The following is a 27,779-nucleotide window of genomic DNA, read 5'->3' as shown; positions in this document are numbered from 1 at the left end:
ACATACAAAGAGGACAGCCTTGCATCTTATAGCAGGGAGGTAGAAGACATGAGATTGCTGTTCAGTGTGGGAAGGAGAGAGACAAAGGATGCTCATAGGACTGTAGGGAAAAAGCCTTAGGGAAAAGCTGAGCTGCAGCATGCAGAATTGCAAGGCTAGAGCACACAGTGAAGCTCCAGGAGAAAAGGACCCCCAAACCAGTCACGGTGACACACATAACATCAGACACGGCAGAGCTGACCTGCCTTGGGCACATCTGTTCTGAAACTCTCTCCATTAATTCTGCTCTCATTGCTGTTCCTGCAAGAGCTACAGGAATGCTGTGGAGTGCCAGCCTTTTTCTGTGATTGAGACCCCTAAAGCTCATGCATGCTTTGCAGCACTCCCAAACTCAGCCTCTAAATCTGTGGGTTGAGACCCCTGGGGTCAAATGACCCTTTCATAGGTGTCCCTTAAGATCACCAGAAAACATATATTTACATTAAAATTCATAACAGTAGCAAAATTACAGTTATGAAGTAGCAATGAAAATAATTTTATGGTTGGGGGTCACTACAACATAAGCAACTGTATTAAAGGGTTGCAGCATTAGGAACATTGAGAACCACGGCTCTAAATAGTTTTTCCAACAGTCTTAGTTGACCCTCACCTTATCTCAAGGCTCTTTGAAAGCCCTTTCCAGTCTGGTGTACCAAGAGCTCCGGGAGGTCTCTCATCTAATTGACATTGAGTGTGGCTTGGAATGTTGAGGCCACCAGTGTTGCTGTGGCTCCTGTCAAGGAAAGAACGGGCCTCACCTCAACATGGGGTCTTTTATTCTTCTATGACCCTACAGGGAAGTCCATCAACTATGATGGCTATGACAACTCATCGATTCCACAGATGTAAGTATGGTGTCACCTGGTCACTTTCAACATTTATGGCCAAAGGAGTTTTACAGTCTGGGCATCCCTGGGAAGCAGCATGACTGAGTCAGAGTAGCTGGGCAGGAGTGAGATTATAACCTGTGCTGGAGCTAGAGAAGCCTTGGGATGGCTGGTTCCAGAACAGGAAGTTGAGGCCTACAGCAAGACCTCAGGAAACCCCCTGAGCTCAGGCATTTCCACAAGGGACAAGCACAGTGTTGGTAGAGGTGCACAGCTGAGGGACAGACCCTCACTTGCTGTGTCCAGGACCAACCCACGATAGCAGAGGAGGCAGTAGGCCACCATCATCTCCATCTGTGGGCTCCAGTCTCTCAGCCCTTCCCCAGATCTTCTGAATTAAAATGTGTTCTTTCATGGAGTCTCGAGGGAGCCCCCGCCCTCTCTTTAGACAGTCATTTAAAGAGTGAAGAACAGGCTGTCATCCTGCCACTAATGGTGAGGAGCCCAAGACCCTTCAACTGTCGGTCTGTGTCTTATCTCCTTCTTGGTAATAATTCCAGTGCCTTCAAGACTTCCATGAAAAGTGAGATAACGTGTGTGGACTATTTCATAAATAGCAAAGCGTCCTGCAGTGATGCTGGCTTCTTCTTAGTGGGCTTTGCATCATTTGTGGCTTGGGCTCTTTGGTGGCACAGGAAAAGTCAAGGCAGAGGCAGATGGGCATGTCCACAGGGCTTCTAGGTGCCAAGGGCTCAGAGCACTCAGCTCAGACTTCTTTGGTTTACACACCTCACCTTCTCCACCTCCGAGAAAACCTCTTGTACCACTGTGAGATACTGAGTGCACAAGCCACACCCAATCGTGCTGTTTGGAGCTGGGGCCTTTGGGAGGTCAAAACAAAATATTAAGGCACCGAGCCAACAGGACTGTGGCTTTATAGGAAGAGGGAGAGCAACTGAACCATGTCACTCAGGCTTACCACGTGACAACCTGCACTGCCAAGTTCCCACCAGTGAGAGAGACTTCACCAGTTGCAGCCTCTGGATCTTGAACTTCTCAACCAAGAAAGCACATTTTCTTCAAAAGTTATCCAATCTGTGATGGTCAGTTGTAGCAACAGAAAAATGACTCAAAGCCGGGCAGTGGTAGCACATGCCTTTAATCCCAGCACTCCAGAGGTGGAGGCAGGCAGATCTCTGTGAGTTCGAGGCCAGCCTGGGCTACAGAGTGAGATCCAGGAAAGATGCAAAGCTACACAGAGAAACCCTGTCTCGGAAAATAAAAAAGAAAGAAAGAAAGGAAGGAAGGAAGGAAGGAAGGAAGGAAGGAAGAAAGGAAGAAAGAAAGAAAGAAAGAAAGAAAGAAAGAAAGAAAGAAAGAAAAAAAGAAAGATGATTCAAAAGACTTCCTGCCCAGCCTCTCTTGTGCCATCTGTGTTGAAGCAGGCTGATCCCATCTTGCTACTCAAACAGGGAGCCCGCTCCTAGTGGAGCCCAGATGCAATACTGGTTTCTGTTGTGCTGGTCATTGAATTCATGTTTTCATGGTTGTAGTTGCTAGCTCCTGGGTAAAGACTACCATCTCATCCTTTACAAAGTTGGTGAGAAAAACATGGTTGCCAGCCTGTGTTTAAAACAATCTGGTGGATCTCTGTGAGTTCCAGACCAGCCAGGTGACATCATGAGACCCTGGCTCAAACAAAAGCAAGGTAAAGTCGAGGGCCAGCACCTGAGAGTAGTGTCCTCACACTACTCACAAACAGTGTGGCACATGAATGAACACGTACCCAACACACATCAGAGTTCAAAATGAAAATGAAATCTAGGGTTGTGCTAATATATAATAAATGAGGCACAAGCCAGGCTCTGGGTTCAAGCCCGAGAAACTAAAAAGGAAAAAAAAAAAAAGAGCTGAAGAGGTGACTCAGCCTTTAAAAGACTAGGCTCACAACCAAAACAATCTCCATGCAAACTTTGCATTTGAAAGTGGCTGGTTGGGAAATTTACCTTTGGAGAGCAGGTATCCTCAACTGTAAGTGAGCTTCTGACCTTCTCCGTAAGACAAGTCAAACTCAGAAGAATTTGAGAGTGTCAAGGCAGCAGCTCGCTGGAAAGCGCACGTTGTCATAAGCTCTTCAAACAGGTTAACACAAAACCAGGGAAACAATCAAGCCAACCCTGGCTTGTATTTTTAGAAAGTGCCCGAGTTGAACTCACTTTTAAGAGAATATATAAAAGAAAGAATCTAAACCTTGGGAACTGACAGTGCTGAGTTATTTACCACTTTTTACTGTTCAATTTCCGCCCATGGAAGCAGGAAGGGAGCTGTAAAGGGCCTGTCCATTGAAAAGAGACCAAAGTAAGAATGCAAATAAATACTGGAACCACTGGCTATGGTAACGGGTGAGCTCAGAGCCTTGCACATCCTCTCTAGGGAAAGGAATGTTTTCTGCTAATTCTTGATGTCAATCGATGGCATTTTTACCCCAAATGTAGATCTTAATGAAAAATAAAAATTTCCATGAAGAAAATATTTTTGTGCTGGGTGCCAGTTCCAGGGTCTCAGGAACTTAAAAAGGCAAGACATGTTTTTCTTCTGGTCAAACTTAACTGATAGTCTTAAATCATCATAATTAAATTTTTGGTAGTAACAGCATGTTCTTTGCTTCCATTTTCCAACATTTGGGGTTCCGTGAAACAGGATGTGTTGTAGAAGGACATGGCTGAGATGTTTCCTATGGGCACATACTAAGATGCCCAGCGGCCATTGGGCTTCTTTTCTGGGTCCTTTGTGAATCAGGAGTGACATTAGTAGAAAGCTTTGTGGAAAGGAAGTGTCCTTGGCAGTCGACTCAACTCAGGGACAGTGTACAGGCCTGTCACATCAGGCCAAGCATGCACCTCACCGTTGGTGACAGAAGGTCCCATCTGGCTCTCCACTTCAAAGCTTTTTGCCTTCCTGAACATGCTTCCGAGTCGTATTTTCCAGGGCTGCCGACCATGCAGTCCCCCAAGAGCATGAAAGGTCAACCTTTCATCCAGGCCCGAAAGGAATACACTTGGAACCTTTCCTTTTGTGTTTGCCTTTGGGGAAGTCATAAAAACAGCTTTGATAATTAGTAAACAGCCAACATTTCCCCAACACTCATAAAACATGAAGGCAGAGGGGAAACCCAGCTTGCCTTTCAAGTCTCTGGGAGACTCAAGTTCCAGGGTCCCAGGCTGCCAGGTCTGTCTGTGGGCAGTGTCTGCCTCACACTTGAAGGAGGGTGGGCGGGTTCAAGTTTCTCTCCTGGCTATGGCATGTAAATTCATTAACAGTAAGAACTGGCCTGATTCACAACAAAGATGAGGGTCAAGTGCTGGGTGGGTATAGATTAATTTGTCATGAGTTGTAAGAAGTTACTTTTTGATATATTTTTCTGCCTTTCTGGTAAGGTCACTATGTGTATATAAAAGAATTTCTAATCTGTTTGGATTATTACTTTTTTTTTTAAATCTCAATTGGTGGCCAGGGAATATAGTTCCATGGCATATTTGCCTAGTTCATACAAGGTCCTGGATTCCACTCCCTAACATTACGAAACAAAACAAACAAGACCACCCAAACCAGAAATAACGACTGTTAGCTGCCAAATTTAGCTCTCTAAATCTGTAAAATGTAGTTGCTGAGTGCAGCATCACAAGGATTGGCAAACCGACCTACCTGTGTGTCATACAACCCAATGGTCAAAGCGGAGGCCAGGTACAAAGCCACCACAGCTACCTTTGAGTTAGCGTGGCTGGACCTTGGCTTGCTTGAACTGCAGCTGAACTCTATGGGCCCATAAATATCCTTTATCTCGAAACAGTAACAATTTCTGGAAGTCTTTGACTGGAAACACAAGACGAATACAATGATGTAAAACAAGGATTGCCACTTTGCAGGTGGTAACATCTTGCCTACTGTGCACAAGCCCCAGCACAGAGAGAAATGAAAAGAGGCAGCATCTTCAATTATGGGCTCCACAGGTGTGCACACAGAAAAATAAAAGCTGTATTGTTAACTAAGACGATGTCTAATCAAACTTGCTCATTGAAGATTCGGAATCCAGCAGGCTTAGCTGGAAAGCAGAGGAATGTACTGAAACCTCAGATCCCACCCCAGGCATGGCTGCTGAGGACCCAGGGTCCTAGAGACCAGCCACTATGAGCTTGTCTACCAGCCACCAAGGCACAGATGCACTGATACCGTTGTCTTCTGTCCTAGGACACTTGATCAGAATTTAAAGCCCAGGCTCGGTCTGATAGGGTTTGATATAGCTCCCAGGAGGGTAGGGTGAGTGTCTGCCATTTCCAACTTCTGGGTGGGGAACTCACATACTAGGGATTCCCAGAGCACTGAAAAGAACTGGAATGGGGTGGTGGTGGAGTTGGGGGTGGGCAGGGAAGAGGACAGGAGAGCTAGACACCGGGCATAGACTATAGTCTATAGCTGTTCTGCCCCTGGTATTGGCATCAACTTAATAGAAAAGAGTAACCTACTTTCTGAAAGGCAGACTAAGCCACCAGACTTCCTTCAATGCTCTGGATTCACTCTGCAGTTAGTCTTCCTCAACTAAAACGTCCCTGAACACTGCCATCTATGGTGATTAGATGCCTTGGTCAGCTCAGCTATGAAGTCTTGGGTGCCCTCTCTCTGTGTGCAGCTGACACTTAGGTTTTTCCATAGAAAGCTTTGCTTGCATTAGCTTTGAATCCCTCTTCATTTAAAAACAGATACAACTGCAAAGGTTGGAGAAAATGAAACCCATGTCTCAGATTGTCAGAGCTTTGATGACTTTTCTTACAACTCCTTTTTGAAGGGAATCTTTGGCCTATGCTTTTTGTCTGTGATCTTTCTACACTAAGTGATGTTTACTGAGGAACAATGCATGTTGTGTGTGGATGCATACTGTGATCATCATAGGAGCTCAGTGGGATGTGTTATGGTCTACATATGGTGAGTGTGTCCCAGGAGGCAGGGCCAGCCAAGTGCTAGAGGCTGGGTCTTCAGTGTGGTGGTGGCCAAGTGGTAAGAACTTGGTAGGGGTCCATGAAGAAGAGGCTAGGCCATTGGGGGTGCCACCCTAACATGAGTCTCACAGGACCCTATAAAAGGCCCTTGTGGGTCTTGCTCTGGTTTCCTGACTCATTCAGTGGGCTCTTCCTCCTTGCCCATTCCTGACCTTGTAATGTCCTTAGCCATGAAGCAATGTAGTTAGACAAACCCTGCAAATGCCAGAGAACCTGCTATTTGTCCTTTACATCTCCAGAACAATCCACATAATCCTTTTTTAAAAAAGAGGGAACCAGCCGGGGCGGTGGTGGTGGCACATGCCTTTAATCCCAGCACTCAGGAGGCAGAGGCAGGAGGGATCTCTGTGAGTTCAAGGCCAGCCTGGTCTACAGAGTGAATTCCAGGACAGGCTCCCAAAGCTACACAGAGAAACCCTGTCTTGAAAAAAAAAAAAAAAAAAGGAGGGAACCATGAAATGACTTAGCAGGGTAACAGCACTTGCCCCTAGATGAGGCAAGCCTGACAATCCAAGTTCAATCCCCAGAATCCACACTAAGGGGGACAAGAATCAATTCCACAAAGTTGTTCTCTGATTCCCACAGATCCACTGTTGCATGAGCACCCACACATACATAACACACACACACACACACACACACACACACACACATACACACACACACACACTACAAATACAAATAAATAAGGATTTAAAAGGGATCCAGCCGTGGGCATTTTGTTACAGTGATGGCAATTGATGGTGGATGGTGGAAGCTGTAATCCATATTTTACAGGGGAGAGGAAAGAACTAGGAATGGCATGTAATTAAGTAAAGCCAGTTCCCAAATCTCGGACCCTGTCTTTTGAAATCCATGTTGTCTAGCAGCCATTTCCCTAGACGATGCCTTCACTGTAGGCAGCCTTTGCCTATATGCTGCCCATCTTCTACTGTGGGACAGGACTAAGTAAGCATTCTCTGCTCATGACTGCTTTTCATTAAGACATTTGGAGGTGGTTATGTAAGTATATAAAATAGTATATAAATATTTATATATGTAAGTATATAAAATATATCAAATAAAAAGTTCACTGATAAATCATAAAGAATTTAATTTTTTGGTATACTTATCTTCTTATTATTTTTAAAAACAGGCAAATTTACATACTAATGAGATATATATACTTGTGTGTTCTTACACAAAAAAATTAAACTTTGGCTAAATATTTGATACCATCATAGCATTGAACATCTTCAGTGTTGTTCTGCATTGAACAATATTTGATTTTATAATCATGAATTCTGATGCTTTACAATAAATGCACCATACAAAAAGGCAAAAGTATGTTTAGGGGTATTTTAGAAATTGCTAGAAACTCTGTCCTAAACCCAAGTCAAAATTCATTTAATGATTTTCAATGAAACTCAAGGCAGCAACTCAAGCAGCAATTTTAAAATCAAACAGTAGAACACAATCCAATCTAAAAATAGACTAATTTGATGCTTACATGCCGAGGAATGATGGTGGGAAAATATTAAAAGTCTTTGTTTTCCATAATTAAACCATTATGTTTCTATAAGAACAGAACACTGTGTGTGCACAGTAAAGGCACTTTAATTCAGATCATACAATAGTCTTGAATTGGAGCCAATGTGTTTCAGGCAGTCATCTTGATGCTGGGTGGCATGACAGCATGTGTCCTTGTGTGTCCAGACCCGGGAGACAGTGGGGTGGCATGATGTCACCCTGTCAAGCGCTCCCAGCAACTCTCCTCACTCATTGCTCACTTGACCTTGAATGAATTTTTGCTCATTTTGTAGTCAGAAACTTTTTAGTGTTGTCGAATTTTCCATTTCCGACCTCCATATTCGGTTAGGTTTGAGGCCCACTCTCCAGTGGGCCATAGGGGAAGTCCCTTATCCCCTGTGAATCTCATGTCTCAGATGTCTACAGTGGAGACAATAATGACCGCCTTCTAGCTTTGCCGTACAGGTTAAACAAGGTGTTGGCGGGCCCTCATCTGGCACTCTTCATCTGACATTGTCTGGTTGCTCCAACCATCAGAAGGAATGTTGAAAGTGACTTGGGAGTGGCACTTTTACCTGTTCATGCCTCTCAGGAAGCTGGAAATTTAGCCCGAGAGCCATGTGTCCTTCACCACTCCACAAAACATAGAATATAAGGGCTGCAAAACTCAACCCATGAATGGCAGAAAGGAGACCTTGGCATTGCCAAGACTTCAGTAACAGCAAAGAATCCTGTAAGAAAACAAAGAAATGAGGTTCTCTTAGGAGTAAAATGTCATTCTAGCTGTTTCTCTAGGGATAAGCAATCCATTTCCAGATTGATATAATGAAAGTGTGGAAAAAATTCAATTCCCATATCAACAAATTTACATTTGACTGGCTTCGGGTGTTACCCTCAAGACGAGGTCAACCCTTCTATGTCAATAGCATTCCTGGGCTTCAAATAATCCTTGACTATATGGAGTTTCAACAGGAAGATCTGGGAAATGTGGACAGATTCTCATCTGGTATAAGACTTGATCTTTCGAAACTCGAGAGCACTCTGAGATGCCAACTGCTAATAAAGATCTCTGCTGCAGAAATATTGCTTACTGTATGTGGAACACAGGATGGGGAATTATGTCTTCTGATTATTGGATTTTTTTTTACTGCTATGAAGAAGGAGCAATATGCTGTTGGTGGTTTTCTAGGCAAGCTAAGGGACCCAAGAGGGACTTCTGGAAGATCCCCTGAGGCTCCTAGGCATCTAGTGATCCCAGATTATTTTCATCTGGCTAGAAACATATACAGCTTCAGACTTAAGTGTTTTTTGAGGGAAGAAAAAAAATATTCAAGTATCTTTATCCCTGACCACTTAGGGCTCTAAAGCCCCTACTGAATAGCGAGGCCTATCAGGCAAATCTGCCCTGAAAGAAAATGGGAAATCAGAGCAGCTGTGACATGTGGCACACTATGTTTTTCCCAAGGTGTTTTATGCACCAGTTGTACTAAGGAAGCTATCCACCTCCATGGTTTATGGAGCACAGCTGTTCCCAGGATTGGAGGTGAGATCCAGTGCTTGGGTCACTGTCCAAGCAGGGTGTATGTGAAATGTGATCCACCCAGTGGCCTACTATTAAGCTGGGACAGACTAGGACAAGGATATGATATTGTCTTTGAGCTCACTGCATAACTTATTTAGACCCTATTGTCAGGAGCCAGTTTGACATGGTAGCAGATACTTCTCTTTATGAGTTTTCATGACTCTGCTCAAGAGCCTGCTAGCTGCTGCAAGAAGGCTTCCTGCCTCCAGCCTCCAAGCAGGCTTATTCAGACACAGGAGAACCTTGTCAGAAGAGGAGTAAAGGAGGAATCCACGAGGACGAACCCAGATTAGACTACTAGCAATAACGGTGAGGGTACCTGAACTGGCTTACATTGGTAATCAGATTGATGAATACCCTAACTGTCATCATAGAGCCTTCATCCAGTAACTGATGGAAGCAGATGCAGAGATCCACAGCCAAGAACGATGCTAAGCTCCAGGAATCCAGTCAAAGAGAGGGAAGAAGGATTCTATGAACAAGGGGGGTCAAAATCATGATGGGGAAATCTACAGAGACAACTGAACCAAGCTCATAGGAACTCACGAACTTTAGACCAACAGCTGTGGAACCTGCATGGGACCGGACTAGACCCTCTACATACAGGAGACAAGTGTGTAGCTGGGTCTGTTTGAGGGGCCTCTGGCAGTATGATCAGGAACTATCCCTGGTGCATGAACTGGCTTTCTGGATCCTATTACCTATGGTTGGACATGTTGCTCACCCTTGATGCAGTGGGGATGGGTTTGGTTCTGCCTCAACTGAAGGTACCAGACTTAGCTGTCCCCCTCCCCATGGGAGAACTTACCCTTTAGGAAGAGGGGATGAGGGGTGGGAGGGGGGAGGGGGGAGAGGTGGAGGGAGTAGGGGGAGGGACGAGAGGGGGATGTGTGGTTGGTATGTAAAATGAATTTTTAAAAAAGAAGAGGGAAACAAAAGGGAGGCCCGGCTTTCTGAGCCCCCTGGGTTTCTGCTTGCCCTGGATCTGCTGCTGTAAGCTATGTGTTGCTGGAATGTTTTAGATATTCCAAAATACTACCTGGGGAAATGACTAGAGGGGCCCAGTGAAGGTGTACCACCTTCTTGCTACTATTAGTAAAACAAACAAACAAACAAAAATCTTTTCCAAGTGAGATTATAGGAAGAGTAAATACTTTAGAGGTTACCAAACTTAATTTAAATTCTAGAAAGACTCAGTCTTACAACTTGCTAATAAGGAAGAACACTGTCTCTATGTAAAGATGCTGGAAGTACCACTCAGTGAAAGGTTCACACCACATTGACCCCTTCAGTGTTAGAGAGTCTTAGGTTTTACCAAAGATGGCCCCTCTGAAACCCCATGATACGGTCTAGTCTCCACAGCCACCACCAAGGGGAACTACTGAAGTCCCCAGAGGAGCTGAGTGGCTTCTCATAGTCACAGGATAAGTTAGGACAGAATATGGTGGATGGGAGAAGCTTAATCTCTCAGCCCTCCCTCTGCCCACTCAGTCTTCCTCCAACCTTGAGTGTTTTGATAAAATGATTACATTCAATCTGCTTATCTCAGCTCTAGGGACCTGGAAGCCAAGCAGTGGCCAAACCTGAGTTTGGATGCGTGGGAAAACTAGGGATGTGAAGGGCCCTCTCAAAGGTAATTGATGCATCTTTACATCTTTAATCTCCCTACACATTGTCTGCAAAGAGTAATGCTTGCTAAGGTTGAACTCCACCTTGAAGTTTGTTCATTTTTAAGTCTGCCTTTAATTTGCCCTTGCTGTGGATATCAGGTGCACAGGTGTGTTAAACACACTCCTCCGGTTCTTAGAACCGTATCATTGTGATCTCTGTGAGATGTTCTGATTATGCTTACCTTGGTGTTTGTTTACTCGTTGACCTTTGAACTGAAACTTGCCCGGCACTGGCATCTTCCCTTTGTGTTAACTATAAGATGCAAGTGTCTTGCTGTTATGCACGTCATGGGGATTGGACTTAGCACTCTATGTAGGACCTCCTCAAGTCTAACTTGTAAATCTGATTCGACAGTGCATAAGTTTAGTAATCCAGACCTCACCCATGCCATATATTATGAGCACAGGCCTTTTGCAGCCTCTAAACTACAGATCAGTATTCTGGTGGGTGGGGGTCAAGGGCAAATGCCTGGCCTGAGAGGACCATGGTTCTTAGGACATATACAGCATTTCTCACATTCATGATGAGAGAAAAACAAAATTTGGCTTACAAGTTCAAAGATACAGGGTTTTAATCTCATGCTAAATTATGTATCAATTTTAAATAATTCATGAATTAATTTAGAAAATACTTGTTTTTGCCAAATTCTACACCTTCTCTGTCTCTGGGTGTGTAATAAAAATCAGTATTAAAAGTGATGAATGAAGATAACTGGGCACAAAAACATTTTACTGGTGGTAGTGTAAATCAGCACAATGTTTGGAGGGCAACATGCAACCACATTTCAATAATCTTTAGGATATCGACACAAGGATCTTGCTCTTGAGAATTTGTTCAGGGAAAACACACACACACACACACACACACACACACACACACACACACACACACACGAAAAATCCCAAATACGAGGTGGGTCAAATGCACTGCTGCATTCATTGCAGAAACCTTTATCCCAGTTGGCTAAAAGAGGAAGGTGTGAAACCCTCAGGGCGTGGGTTTCCTTCACTTCAGTACATTGTCAACCACAACAATCAATGCCCTTGAGTTCCTTGACTTGAATTTATGTACAAAATTCAGTCAATTGCGACCCGATCCTAGAAACATAAATCTGTGGTCCTTCACTATTAGCAATTTGGCTATAAATCCCACCCCCCTAAAGCTCATGCATTGGAGAATTGGTCCCATGTTCAGAGATGGTGCTCTTGTGGAGTGATTTGGTCATGAGAGCTCTCCTCTCATTGGGAAATTAATCCATCAACGGCTTTGTAATTTGCTGGCCTTAGGAGGTGGTAGACATTTTCTGAGATGGGAAAGCAGTTCCTTGGGGAGGATTTCGGGGTGTTAGATTTTGTCTCAGGCTTTATCATCTTCTCTCTCAGCTTCCTGGAAGAGCAGCTTTGTATCACTACATAGTGTTTACCATGATGATCATGCCTTACCTCAGGCCTAAAGTAACTGGGCAGTGAAACCACAGATGGAAACTTCTGGAACCATGGGCAAAAATAAAGATTAATTCCTCCAAGCATTTTTTTATAAATTTTTCAAGTACTTATCACAGTTACAGAAGTCTAAGAAACAAATTAACCTTGACTTCAGTTGCTTACAGTCTAAGAGCAGAAGGCTAATAACACGAAAATTATTATTTTTTCTTCAAAATAGGGTTTATTTTTGTAACCCTGGCTGTCATTTTACTCACTCTCTAGGCCAGGCTGGCCTTGAACTCACAGAGATCCACTTGCTTCTGCCTCACAAGTGCTGGGATTAAAGATGTGTGCCACCAACACCCAGCATGAAAATCTATTTTAAAAAGCAGACTGACAGTTGGGCGGTGGTGGTGCATGCTTTTAATCCCAGCACTAGGGAGGCAGAGGCAGACGGAACTCTGTGAGTTCGAGGTTAGCCCTGTCTACAGAGTGAGTTCCAGGACAGCCAGGACTATTTCACTGAGACACTTTGTTTTGGGGAAGAAAAAAAAAAAAAGCAGACTGACATGAGGCACTGAATCAAAAGCTACAGAAATGGACACTCTCTAAGGGCATTAATGTTTTCTATGGAAAACAAAGACTACTTGAATAATCAGTACTTTAGCAGGAAGATAGCCTCAAGCACATATGGCTAGCACTCACCAGCCCTTGTATGTTCACATACCTCTTCCAGTCTCCTTTGCACTTCGTGTGGCCATTTGACTAAACACAGCCTATGGTATATGAATAGCTGGGTGAAGTATGACTCGCCCATGGTTTTGGATTGTATAGTGGGGAACAAAATGATCCAAGATTGCAGAGGACACAGGATGAACATAGATCTCTGAGTCACTATGTGGATGACAGACTTCCTGGTAGAGCTGCTGGGCCCCATCAGACTGTCTGAGGACCACATTGCTGTTGAGCCTCTGCAACACATGGGTTGTTACAATAGCATTCATTAACCTTCCAAATCATGATGTATTCTTTAAGACGCATTTGTAGTTTTCCTGTTTTGTCCACATTTGGTTTTTATGAAGGATTGAACCATGTGTCTCTTTAAAAGTCATCAGTCATATTTCCCAATCACAATTATTGTGTCTACAATGGAAAGAAAAATCCTCGGAGTCTCTAAAACTAAGAAAACAAAACACGAGACATGTTCTGCCAACTCGATGCTGCCGACGAAAGTCCCCGGTCCAGATGATCTCCCAGTTTGGGTTTTCGTTTCTCCCTTGTGTTGTTCTCTTTGCCTGAAATGCCTCTAGCCCTCTTCTGTGCCTGGCACAGTCCCACTGATGCTTCATGGTCCAACTCAAATGTCAGCCCTTCTTTGAAGCATTTCTTTAGCCTGCCTCGGGCAGAATTAATCTTTCCTTTTCTCTGTCCTAACAGACCTCTTAGCTGGCAGATCCTGTGTCTTCTTTCCAGTATACATCCTACTCAGCTTCCATAGCGCTTGCTGATTTTGAAACTTCCCTCTTTACTTAAAACAAACTTGCTCTCTGCTGGCCTTTCTCAGTACATGCCTTAGGAAACTCTTTGTGGGGGTCAGCGTGTCTGTACCACGCTATTGTCTTGCCTCTAGTTGGCGCTAGTTGGCGCCAGTTTCATGACTTGCTAAAAAGGAACACCTCATCCTTCCTCTTGGTTCTATAAACAGGAGCAGGCAACTTCAGACGTTCTTATCTCTAGTACATGCTCTGTCCTAGAAATCTCTACCGGCATAACTCCAGACACTGCCCAGGACAGACTTATTTCCTCCTTCTCATACACGCTTTGCCTCTGGATCCTTGCTTTCAATTCTAACATTCCCAATGCATGGCTACCCAAGCCTGGAGGTGCCTGAGCCTGTCCTTGCTCTTTCTTCTTCATTTCCCACAAACCACTTCCCCCTGATTCTTAGCATATGGTCACAGACAGAACTCGGGGACATACTTCTATGCTCAAAATCAGACTCAGCCACTGGTTGGTCATGTGACTTGCATAAAGTTACTGAACTCTCTGACCTGCTAATTTCTGATCTGCAATATGGAAACAAAAAACAAAAAACCAGACAGCTCTTAGAGGTGTTATAAGCATTAAATGGGAAAAAAAAAACTTAAAAACAAACAAACAAACAAACACCTAGTTTGGATAAACCAGATACAAATTTTAATACACACACACACACACACACACACACACACACACACACACTTCCCCACATTCCCATTGCCTTGGCTCAGGGATTCACTGTCTCTCACCTGGGTTAATGCAGTGACCCTAGAACAAATCTCTGCCTCTGTTCTCTTCTCTGCCCCTTCTCACAAAGAAGTTTTTCTTTCTTTTCTCTTTTTTTTTCTTTCTTCAAAGAGCTTCATGCTTCGTCTTTCTCACATACAAATCAGTCGCGTTGCGCCCCAGCTTCCAAGTTTTGCTGAACTGTCAAAGATAAAGGTGCTCATCACCTACCCTGTTATCTCATTTTCCCAACGACGTCATGTCTGTTCTGGTCAGAGCCCTTTTGATGGCATGGTACAGATGCTCTCTGCAACTGGTGTAAGCAAAAGGGAAGGCTCACGCAAGATGCCAGGAACTCTTGGAGAGCCTTGACATTGGACCGCATCCAAGCCTAAGTCAATTGCAAAGCCTCATCCCCCTGAGCCTGGGCCAAAATTATAGAATGCTAGTGAAATGTAGTAAAACAACCTTTCCGAGGCCAGTGAGAGAGCTCAGAAGGTAAAAGAAGTTGCTGCCAAATCTGATGACCTGAATACAGTCTCTGGAACCCACATGGTGGAAGGAGAGAACTGACTCCTGCGAACTGTGCTCTGATTGCCACACAGAGACAGTGGCACCTTCACACACACACACACACACACACACACACACACACACACACACGATTAAATGAAACAATTACCCTTTTGGTCTCTCTGCATGTTTGAAATTAAAAGAGAAATCTCCCAGGGGTCGAAAGGCACAAGTTCAGGACAGTTACTGAGAGGTGGAGAAGTCTTTTGTCTCTCATGCCAGAACTTGGGAAGCTGAGGCAGAAAGGTTGCCCAGGAGTTCAAGGCCAGTTTGGGTTACATAATTAGTTCCAGGTCAGACCAGGCTACAAAATAAGACCCCATCTGAACTGTCTCAAAAGGTGAGTGAGAAGAGAAGAAAGATGAACTCATGAGGAGTTTTACTAGATTCCCTTCAAGGTCAGAGCTTAGTTAGGGCTCTGAAGTCAGAAAGGAGGGAGTAGAGTTAGGAAGGAGAGGCTACCCCAAGGGACCTGTCTACTTGCCCCTCGATACCTGCTTAAAGAGCTCAGAACACAATGACCTAAATTCCAACCATTCACCTGATGAGATCTTAGGAAACAGAAAAGCAGCCCACAATTATGGCATGAATACCTGCACACAGAGCCCATGCCCAAGAGCCAGGAACACCCAGTGGGGACAGGCAAAGTCAATCACAGGGCATTTTATAGATATGGCTGCATCCTAAGCATGCGCCGTCCATCTTACCTTCAGCTGTGCCTATAAAGTATATGCCACATAAATTGTTGTAAAACCCAAGTCCCATCCTCAAGATATCTCATTTTATATATGTATATTCCAAAATTCGAAAAACCATGGGCTCCAAAACCCATCTGGTCCCCAGCACTTCTGATAAAGGGTACACACTGGAGTAAATATTTCTAAGCCTTTGGCTGCAATGGTAATCCCTTGGTCCCCTGCTCTCCCTACTTGCAAAGCACAAAACAAACAAACAAAAACAAAGGGTTCTCCTCAGAAAGCAGGCTCACCCTGGGCTTTGAAGTTTTAATCTAAGCACTCTCCAGGGATCAGTGACACAGGCCGAGAAAGGCCAGCTCTGTCTCTGGGGCCCTGGCTTAGACTATACAGTTTTTGTCTCTGATCTGTCCTGAAGGCTTGTTCCATTGTCTTGGAGCAGGGCCACCCTCGCACAGGAAGCGGTGTGTATCACTGCTCACTGCAGGCAGAAACGTTGCAAAGGCCTTCCTATGACTGATAAACGGTGTTTGGTTTGGATCAAGAGGAAAAATAAGGCGCTCGGGATAACAGGGGCCGGTGGGAAAACATTCGGAACTCCAGAATGAGAGCAAAAGAAGAGAGGCTTTGAAGGCTCCACTCAGTGGTAACCAGCTAGGAACAATGGAGGCAGCTCAGAAGGTGCTTCCTTCCACCCAGCTGCAGTCAAAGCCACCGGTGAGGCCAGAGGGCTGCCAGGAACTGTGTTATGGCTGAGGAGAACAAACAGGCTCGGTCAAGGAAGCCAAGCCCCCTTCAAAGAACGACCCCCTCCTACCCCCCATGACTTCAGCGGTGTTTGCTGACAAGGTAAGGTGTCCCCTAGAGGGGAGTGACATGAGGCCACTGTAGGAAGAAGAAGGCTAGGTCAAGACAGCTGAAACCTCTGTCCCTGCTAAACAGAGCATGCACCTCATTTGTTTTCTTTGAACATCCCCGACTTTTGTCTTACTGAGTGAGGGGGAAGCAGTGGGGTGTAAGGAGGGATTGAGACTGAAGAAAAGGCTAAGGAGGTGAAAACTTTGGCAGGGAACTTTCTTTTGGGGGGAGAGGTGGCGGCTGTTGGGGGGGGCTTAATTCACTTGGAGGCGTGAACTGTAAGTTGTCACCTCTGTCTGTCCAAGAAGCATTGCTGCATGCCTCAGTAAAATATGCATTTTCCATCCCCACACAGAGAAAGATGGGCTGTTTTTCATGGGCTACTGATTTTAGAAGTAGGTGGGTGTGGGGTGAGAGCTGAAGTCTCTGTGGCCTACCCTAGCTGAGTTACTCTTTAAATAAATTGTTTCTAAGGAACTTCCCATGCCAGGAGCCCAGGCCTTTGACCAAAGTGCCAACTTGGCATGAAGAAAGGAAAATAATTTCTTCCCTTATCTCTACCCCCAGAGCTCTGTAACTGTAGTGATAGCCAGCTGATTTATTAATAATTGAATATAGGACTTATTGAGGACTCTTGTGCTGTGCTTCTGGTGGCAGACTCATTCGGAAAGAATAGAATTACAGAGATGTTGCTCAGCAGGATCCAGTGGGAAGGTAAACCAAGTAGAGCTTTTTTCCCCTGAGGTCTAGACTCATGGAGGATAATGAAGCCACACTGCACAGAGCAGAGGCAGAAAAACTCTGGACCATTCAGTTTGGTGACAGAAGGAGTGATTACTGAAGGCATAAGAAAGGAACAGACCAGTGTAGGCACCCGGTCCAGGGTCCACAGCTGCGACTCCACAACTGGGAAGTCAGTTGGTTAGGCCAGCACCTTGCATGCACACCAGGCCTCTGGGGCTGTAGTAGTTGGGACAGGTCTGTTGTATTAATGCATAACTGCATTAACAAAGAGAGTTATCTGCAGGGGGTATAATCTGAGACGCCCCCCCCCCCAACCCAAGATGCCTAAAGCCACAGATGGAATTGAGTTGTGTTAAAATGGTGCATTTCCTGTACACATATACTTATGCTAGAGTTTACCCGTACTAATAAAGTAGTCAATCAAAGCAACATGCTATATTAGAAACCATGTGAACTTGCCCTTCCCTGTGTCATATTGTACTGTGGACGTTAGCAAACTCGGCACCGGATGTTTCCTGATGAGGTGAGGAATTTTCAGAGGAAGCATTTTATGGTTTCTTTTGGCATCCCAAGTTGCTGGCATCACCATCACACAGTTTGAAGGAAACTATTAAGAAAAGTAAGGGGGTGTCTCTGAAGTGAAGTGGGGTCCCCGAAGATAAGTCTGCTGATGCTGTGATGTAATTAATATTTGAAAACCATCTGACAATGGCAGGTGGTGGCCTCAGGGAATCTGATGGTGGTTATGATTTGAGTGTGAAATACAACCCCCACCCCCCACTGCCAATGTGCACTCATGAGCACACACACATACACACACACACACACACACACACGCACACGCACACGCACACACGCACACACGCACGCGCGTACTTACACACGCTTTCTTACACGTTTTGAATATTTGGCTACCAGCTGGTGGCACTGTTTTGAGAGATTGTTAAAGCTTTGGGATAAGGCCTCTTGGGGTAGGGTCTTTTGGGATCATACCCACATGTTCCCATTCACTACTTTCTAAATGTTAAGGAGCTTCCATGGCATGCTTTCATTTCCATGCCTTACTTGTCACAATGGACTAAACTTCTGGACCTCTGCATCCAAATCATTGCTCCCTGGACCTGCTTTGTCAGGTATTTCATGAGAGCAACAAAAAAGATAACCAACCTAAAGGCCAGAAGAACAGATCACCTGCAGGGTAAGCTGGACCAAGAGCGTGTGATATGTCTCCATGGCACACACAGTGGAGACCTTCTTAGGGGCGCACCAGTTAAGACAAACAGTGTATTTCCGGAATCTACCAGTGAGAATTTTGAATACTGATGGACCACTAGTGACTGAAGCCTAAAGGAAGTCAACTTTTGAGTATGGGGATTTCTGTGTACCCCAAACCCTGGAGACTTAATACAACATACAAAGGGAGCTGTGAGGCTGGAAATTGAACAGCTGAAGCTGACAGTTCTCTTCTACGTGGTAGCCTGAGGACCAGGCTGTTGGATCTTGTACCTTCCAGAACACAGGACCTCCGGGACCACTATGGAGTAGGAAAGAGTTTGGATTAGTTGTTCCCACCGTAGCAGTCATTAGCAGCATAAAGCTAATTTAGTTTAATTTTAATTAATTAATTTAATTAATTTATTTAAATTAAGTAAAAGAAAAGATTTGGGTCCTCCCTCACATAAGGACAGTGCCTTTCATGCTGGGAAGTACAGAAAGGGGGCATTTTCACCACTACAGTATGTTCTAGAGGCCAGAGCTGGTCTAGAGCACAGCTTCTTAATGTCCAGGCTATCATCCCATATGGAGTCATGGAGCTGAATGCGGGTGTCTAAAAAAATTTGGCATCACTAGCAGGTTTCTGCATGCCAATGATCGAAGAGTAATTCAGCATCAAATGCATAATGAATCCAAGGTGTTTCCGGCAGTGCTCGCCCATGATGCACTGCGCAACTTCACTACTGCCTTAATTTATGAGTTTATGATGTGTTATTGTTGTCCTTGGAAGACATGGACAAATGCCTCCAGATAGGGCACCAAGAACAGACCAAAGAATCTAGTGCCTGCAGCTCTAGTTTGGTGAGCATTGAGTTTACCTGGGGATGCTGACAGTAGCTCAGCTGGGGATTACTAAAAGGAGCATGGACAACTTATGGGCTGCTAAAGTCTCCTCTACCAGCAAGCACTGACCATTTGTGTATCCTTAGGGAGGGGTGGGGCCTGGTACAGCCAGTACATGTGTGCCACTAATACACTACCTTGACGCCTTGTGAACCCCTTATAGGCTGCCTCGAGAACCCCACTGCCTTGTGAGCCCTCTTTACCTCCATGAAGGGATGTTATTAAGCTCACATAGGTGAAAATCTCATGAGGGGAAATCAAAGCTGCTTAGCTTTCCAGATTACAACAGCCATGTGATGTCTATGAGACACATTTGAAAGGATGCTAGACTCTTTTGATAGGCCGTGGTACCTTTAAGAAGTGAGGCCCTGACTGGAGAAAGCTGTCACTGAGCCAAGGCTTTGAGGGTTTATTTCCCTGGCTGCGTCCACTCACTTTCTGCCACTTGCACCCACTACCAAGGGGCCACCCTTCGAAGTCTTCCCTGCCATGACAGACTGAAATCCCCTGGGATCACAAGCCATGCTATATCCTTCCTCCATTAAGTGGCTTCTGCAGAGCATTTTGTCAGAGCAAAGGTAACACAACCAACACACCAGGCCAGGCACACAATGTTTGACCACCAAGTTCAAGGACAGAGAACCTCTAAGGGTGGGAGGGAAGCATTGTAGTGACAAAGGAAAGGAAATCGTGTTTATTACACTGGGTTGCACACATGTGGAGCGAATTATGCTAAGATGTCAAGGGACGTTATAAATAGATTCAAAATGGATTCAGATAAATTCATGCATAATAGGCATCATTATTAACAGACTCTTAAAGGGAAGTGGAGAATATTCTATAGGAACTGCCAGTTCTTTGAGATCAATGTCATAAGCACCCAAATCAGAGACAGACCAATATGAGAGATCACTCACTAACTTTATATGACATTTATTAGGTTCTTATCCTCTTATTTTGGTGGCAAGAGCTTTGGGATTTGTCTACTTTGAAAGTATTGGTTGAATTTAGAGTTGACAAAGGACTGGTGGATCGCATGGTTTATCAATTCTAAGTCATTTGTCGATACTGACAACCTTCTCCATTCCCTTTCAGTTAAATTAATGCTGGCATTTATTTGGCCCCCAGAGCAGTACAAATGGACTCGATATGTTGCCAATTAGATGTATATTACTACCAGCCATCAGAAACTTATCTTGCCCTGGAGATAGGAATGAGCCTCTATTTCAAACCACACTCAAGAAAAAAAGACAAGAGAGGAAGTAGATGGGGCCAGCTGTTCCCAGATGTGAGAATCCACTTGACTACAGACAGAAAGTGTCACTGGGAAGGGCCTTAAGGATGGGCTATGATTCATCCATCCCTTTAGCCTGAAGAACAGGTAAGGAAGTCCTAGGAGGAGAGGGGATAGCATTTGAGTCTAAAAGGGCCACTTCCTGACTCTCATTGAAAATACTTCTATGCTTTTCTGATTAGGCTAAATCTAGGATAAAGAATATTACTTTAATATTTGAAATTGATGCTAACAAACTCCAGGTTGTCCTGGGAATGCTGACTTTGAATGCAAAGCTAGAGGGTTAGCAATAATTTTTTAAAAGTTTGTAGATGCACAATAAGCTGCGAAGTCATTCTGCCTCTGCATTTATAGTCAAAGTTGAGTCACCTTGCTTTGTAGAATGAAGTCAGGACCAGAAAGATTGCTCTGCCCTTGGATGAAGATGCTTGTCGCCAAGCCTGAAGATATGAGTTCAATCCCTGGGTCCCACATGGTAGAAAAGTGATTCTCAAAGTTGTGTTATCCTTCAGCCTCCACACATATGTTGTGACATATGCATGCCTCCCCAATAAGTTTAAGTTAAGAAATAATAAAATGGAGTTGATTATCCAAAACAAAACAGTCTGAAAGCCAGTGTATTACACAAAATGGAATAACTAGGGGTGGCCACAGTTTGAGTTCCACAGGAGGCCCAGGCCTGGGGAAGAGGGTTTTAGACCTTCTCCCATTTGGCCAAATGGTAAATAAATCCATCTTTCTTTACCAATGTCTGGATTCAACATCCAGAATCCTCACCATCACACCATGGAACTCACCTTACCAATCTCTGTTTCCTGGTAACTTAGGAGCATGTGGAAACTGAGGTGTCAGAATTTATGGAACTAAATGCCTGGTGACTTGTTTTTCCTGTTTTTAAAGGATGAGGCTATCTTAACCCCAACAGGTATATAATAATAGATATAAACCAATAGAGAAAAAAGATCCCTGAAATAAATCTACATGTTGCTGTGGGATGTTCTGTATGTCAAATGTGTTGCTCTGATTGGTTAGTAAATAAAACACTGATTGTCCAGTAGCTAGGCAGGAAGTATAGGTGGGACAAGCAGAGAGGAATATTCTGGGAAGTGGAAGGCTGAGGCAGAGAGACACTGCCAGCTGCCACAATGACAAGCGAGATGTAAGGTACTGGTAAGCCATGAGCCACCTGGCAACTTATAGACTAGTAGAACTGGGATAATTTAAGATAGAAGAAGTAGATAACAAGAAACCTGCCATGGCCATACAGTTTATAAGTAATATAAGCATCAAAGTGATTAAGTGGGCATATAAGTGGGCAGTGGGATTGTGGGGGCTTGCGGGAGATGAAGAGAAAAACTCCAGCTACAACATGTCTACAGTTAATTGATCTTCAACAAGAGCGATGGGAACACATGGGGAGAATGGATCACTTTCACCAGTGATGACTCCAGAAAGCCTGCTGAGTGAGCTGAGCCGGATACAGGAAAAGAAACACCATATGATCTCACTTGTATGCAGAATCTAATGAAGTCAAACTCAGAAGCAGAGTTTAAAATGGTGATCGTCCAGGGATGCGGAAGTCCTGGCTAAAGGTACCAAGTTTCACTTTGGCAGGATGCATACTTTCTGGAGAACAACTCAGTAACTATAGCGGGAATCCTGAGCAGGTGCTTGACAGCCGCTGAGTTCATCTTTAATGTTCTCACCACTAAAAAAAAATGCAATTGTAACACATAGGGTGATGGGCATGCTAATTAGCTAGACTGTTAACATTTTCATGCCTATTTGTATATTAAAATTTTACTTTTTGTGTCTTAAATATATATAATTTTGTCATGTGTAACAAATGGGGGTAAAAACTCACAATTCAACCTGACCTCTTCAATAACAGCACATCAGACTTTTTAATTTTTTTCTCCATACGTGTATGAATTTTACTCCATAAACAAAGCCTTTCGATATTCAGTAAATCCAAACTCATGGTGGGCCCTCCTGAACTGGTCCCCGAGGGTAGGCTCTTTGGCCCTGTTTTTTTTTTTTTTTTTTTTTTTTTTTTTGTTGTTGTTGTTGTTGTTTTTACACTTGTGTGTGCTCCAGGCTCAATGTCATGGGGCCACCTGGGGGCAGCTCTGAGGTATTCATGGAGGCTGACCCCCAATTCTCCCTGGCCATGCTCCAGTGCCCCACAAGGTTACCGATCCTCAGGATTGGCCAACCCAGCAGATTAGTTACCCTACAGTCCCTGCATCTGAAAGCTGCCTCTTTCCCATTAATTGATCCTTTTAAGGAGTAAATGTAAATGAGACAAGTCCTCCTGTGATACAAGTTACTCTGATCACGATAATTCTGAACTGAATATACCTGTCTGGCTGCTTCCATTCAAGTCTCAGCACAGGATGTTGTGGAAAGAATGGCCTCCACCTCCCCAGAAGACTTCAGGGGGTCTTGTGCCAGGCCACATCTAATGCTGGTTGCTGCATGGGGGAGCTGGGGACCATATCTCTTCACATGAGCAGTTGACTTCTCTCTAGAAAGACATGTTAGTTTCAAATCTACTGGTGTGTGACTTGAGTGACATCTCTTTTCACTTCCACCACCACCCCCATAACATCTGTAGGGGGGCACATTGAAGATGCCACATGCTCTGTGTCTTCCTCAACAATCCCAGGACAGACTGTGGCTGGCTTCCTAGGTGGTTTCTGTACCCTAGATCTTCCCAGCAAGCTCACAGAGAAAAACAAAAGACTTCCTCAAGGCTTATGATGCAACAGAATGAAGGTGGTGAGGGCGGGCCTGGCGGTGGCGCTCCTCTGCACCCTCAGTGGGAGTGACAGGGCAGTGCAGTTAAAATCTGTCCTCTGGTCTGTCTGGTTGCCTGAGGTTTTCCTTTCATTTTTATCCCAAAATGATTGCTGTGTGTGCTGAGGTTTCATGGTGAAAATATAATGAGAACCTTCATGAGGTTGGAACGAGAGCCAGGAAAGAGCATTGCTGGTTTTTTTTTTTTTTTTTCCCTGGGAAAGGGAGACCGTGGAGGCAGGAAATGAATCTGGCACCTCTGAGACCTTTGAGTCTTTGGATCTTAGTTTTACAACTCTTTCTCAGTGTGCCTTGTCTCATAATCACAGAGAAAGGGTAGACGCACTGAGAAAAGGTCCCATGGAGTAATTGCTTCAAATGAAAGCCTTATCATCTTGTAAGTGGTACCAGGGGAGGAAGAGGAAGGTCAGGGTGAGGCCAACAGGGGGAACCTCAGTTTCTCTAGCAGCCATCAAAAGAAAACCAGAGAAGTGTCAAATTGGTGCACTGTGGGTACCCAAAGAACTAGGTAAAATTAAATCACTGTTTGGGATTTGGGATTTGAACAATTAGCTTGTCTGGTACTCTCCCCACAAGTTATTTTTCTCTTTGGCCTCTGTAAAGATGTGCACAGGCTCACACACCCACACTCACACTCTCCTCCTAATATACATACATACATGCACCCGCACTTGCAAATTTCCAATTATTTCCTCCTGTCTTAGTTAGGGCTTCTGGGCTGTGATAAACACCATCACCAAAAGCAACTCGGAGAGGAAAGGGTTTCTTTCAGTTGACACTTAGATCCCATTCTATCTCCGAGGGCAGTCGGGACAGGATCTCAAAGTAGGAACTTGGAGATGGAAGCAGAAGCAGAAGCCATGAAGGAAGGCTTGCTCAGCTTGCTTTCTGACACATCTCAGGATCACTTGTCTAGGAACGACACCACCACAGCGAGCTGGACTCACCCACATCAATCATTAACCAAGAAAATGCCCTGCAGGCTGGTCCATAGGCCAATCCGATGGAAGCATTCTCTCAATTGAGGTTCATCTTTCCAGATAACTCCAGCTTGTGTTAAACTGACAAGAAAATAACAAGGATGTTCCCCTCCTGCTTGTTTATTGTTCTCAGATACCAACTTCATTTCATGTATTCCCCGTTTTTTGTTTGTATGTTTGTTTAGAACATCCCATTAGAAACTCTGTTCTTCCTTTATTGGTGGGTTTTATCAACAGAGAAACTGCCTGCCTGAGATGGCTTTGGCTGTATTTGGGGTACTGGGATTCTTGCTACACTTCATAGCTGTCACAAAACAGACAATGTCCCTGCACTCAGATTTCCTCAGTCTCTCCATATGTGTTTTTGACTTGCTTCCATGCCGTCCATGAAAAAGAGCAATTTCTCCTAGAGAATGAGAAGAGACTGCCCTCCCTGGACTGATATGCAAACTTAGAGACAGCAAGTTATCCTTTTGTTTATCTTAGTGTTATTTTCCTGGTTTTTTTTTCTAAGTCATAAAAGTAGCCTGAAACAAAATTTTGGAGCCCTTAAAATAATGGAAAAAGAATATGAAAGTATCTATATTTTTTGAAGTCCTCATTGACACCCATTTGGCCCGGACACCCATCAAAGGGATTACCAGCTGGGAAGGCCATTACTCATCTTTGATGTCAAAGAACAGTCTTTATCTGGGTGGCCCAAAAGGGACAAAAGCAGACCTGTACAGTGATGAGGTCCCCGCTGTCAACTGTCTGGAAGGGATAACCCCATTGTTGTCGTAGGGTCAGGGGTCTTCAGCTTCTCTACCTACTGATACCTTCTCCAGGCAATGCTGTGACCAAGTCAGGTGGTGAACAGCAGCTGTGGCAACAAGGCCTCAGAAGGAAGTCATCTCTGCTGAGAGGACAGCTCCTTCCTACTCTGGAAGTCCCAACACCCCTTTTCTCTCCTGTTCCCTGTAAGAATCCCACAAGCTGGAGCCAATTGGCACTCTCTGCTCAATGGAGAATGAGAAAAATGAATTTCCCCCCTCAGAAGCAATAAATATATTTTACCACTTCCAGCCTATGGATCACATAGACCACATCTTCCGGTGTCCTCGCATCCAAGACAAATTCAGCCCTCCAGCCGCTATGGTTGTTGGAAGATGGATCAGAGATGCCGCCAAGGTTTGTGCACTTTGCTAAAGTTCAGAAAGGCACTTCTCAGCTGGAGACACTGGTTTTGAATTAATGTAGTAGAGTGCCATAATTTTGTTTCTTGAAATACTTGTGTAATTACATAATATGCATTATTGGCATTTAGAATATACATTAGTCCCTGAGAATCCAGTGTCTGGCACTAGCGGAACTGGAGTTGAGTAGAATGAAAGTGGTCAGGTATAGATAAGAAACCATGGGTAAAGGACAGTCAGCGTTCATGGGGCAAAAGAGGAGGAGAGGAAATGTGGGGGAGGAAGCCTTTCCATCTACTTTTTTACATTTGACCTTTGAATCATGTGGCTGTACTATCCCTTCCAAAATTAAATTTTTAAGTGAAAACTCTGAGTTAATCTCTCTCTCTCTCTCTCTCTCTCTCTCTCTCTCTCTCTCTCTGTCTCTCATTGAGTCTATATATGTAAACTGCTAAGTTTTCCCAAAAGTTCAGAACATAATAACCAGTGACCACCCTAAATTTGAAAGCAGACATTTTCCTTTGTTGGGGGTTCATATGCTCTAACTCACGAACAAAGAAAATCAGCGATGAAAACAGAATTAGGAATCATGGGGAGTTTTAGAGTCAAAGGTGCTCACAAAGCAGCTCTCCTGTTCATTTCTCTTTCAGATAAGAAAGTTCCAGTTCAGACATCGCTGAGCTTTCCCAAGTCACCCTGTTCAAGGCAGAAGCATCCCTGGAACACCACGTGCCTGGCCCGAGGTCATTACTGTTTGGTCCTTGCTGCTCTGGCAGCATTACACATTGTCCCACTCTAAGGCTAGCCTCAAATGCGTGCAACTCTAAATCAGAGATCCTCTAGGGACAGCCGAGGCAAGGAACCGAAATTGTCTTACCCACAAGATGTAAAGAGACTTTTGATAAAAGTGAATCTTAATATAGTATGTTGGAAAGGGACCATCTGTTCCCAATCTTCAGAAGAGAGGGGATGGGAATTTATGTTACAATGTGAAGCATGAGATAAAGAGAGGAAATTCCTAATTTGTCTGGTTATAGACCAATATACCATCAAAGCAGACTGCTGTGGCTGTCTCTGGGCATGTAAAGAGACACTGCCATTCTTCTCTAGTAATTCACCCCAAACCATGTTTTAGTGAACAGATCCCTGCAATTTGGGGAGATCTTCAACTAAGGCACCAGTATCTCTCTGCTCTCTCCACGCTGCCTCTGTGGGCTGGGCTTATTTTTCCTACTCCTTGAAAGACAGCAGGGCCCTTACCCCACCATGTTCCCCAGGTGGTTGGAGCATCAAGCTCAGCCCAGTGCAGGTGTTGAGAAAGGCAGGGTCTACAACCACAATGCTTGTGTCTGTCCTCAGTCTGTGCTGCCACACTGGAGACATGAAACATGTAGAACATGAGCATCTGCCTGACCAGCAGGGCACAGTGCAGTGGTTGGCAGATGGTTAGCTTTTAAGAAACATGTCCTGTGGTTGATCAAAATGTTTCATATCTCCCCCAGGGCACACATTGATGCAGGTGTTACAATACCTTGTCATAAGAAAAAACCCCTGTTAACTGACATGGAGGAAGTGGGTGGCAGTGACACTAGACCAGGTCTCCCAGGGCCTCCCACATGTCCTCCCTTTGGCTCTTCTTCCAGTTAAAATCGAAGGCCTTGAGAACCCGGGACAGATGATGGTACTGTAAGAGGGAAAGAACTCAGGGTTGATCTGTTACTCAGAGAGTAGCCTCACTGACAAGCAACACACACCAGGATGTCCACACAGGAGGCAAGTAAGCTACACTCTGAGCCATTAGCGCTCAGTTCTGCAGGTCTTCAGAAACATTTAAAAATGGAAACATTAGGGACAATGCCTGGGTGTTGTCCTCTTTACAGGAGCATAAACTGACCTTTTTTTTTCCTATGCCCCATGGTGGACACTGAAACCACTGCCATTTTCCATATGATGTCAGTCCTGGTGAGGTTAGCATGAGATTGCCCTTGCAGTTCATAAAGGCTCGCCTATGAATGAATGCTTGTTGAATAAATTAGTGACCTTCACACTATGACCCTTATTGACATTGAAAGTTGTAATTAATTATCTTCTGAATAATCTACCTTGCTTACTATATATTAAATATGCATTAAAATTGAGGCAGATATTTCT

At 44.4% G+C, this 27,779-nt stretch overlaps 1 long non-coding RNA gene across 1 annotated transcript; it reads left to right on the top strand.

Annotated features, from left to right (window-relative positions):
• Window positions 1-16,245: 16,245 nt before the first annotated feature.
• On the top strand, window positions 16,246-27,772 carry LOC118595023. The gene is made up of 3 exons (XR_004946435.1): window positions 16,246-16,488; window positions 25,519-25,623; window positions 26,279-27,772. It is a non-coding gene; the product is annotated as an uncharacterized LOC118595023 (long non-coding RNA).
• Window positions 27,773-27,779: the final 7 nt, after the last annotated feature.

Source organism: Onychomys torridus, chromosome 13 (assembly GCF_903995425.1).
Source record: "Onychomys torridus chromosome 13, mOncTor1.1, whole genome shotgun sequence".
Lineage (NCBI taxonomy): Eukaryota > Metazoa > Chordata > Mammalia > Rodentia > Cricetidae > Onychomys > Onychomys torridus.
This window is presented reverse-complemented; position numbering and strand designations above follow the sequence as displayed.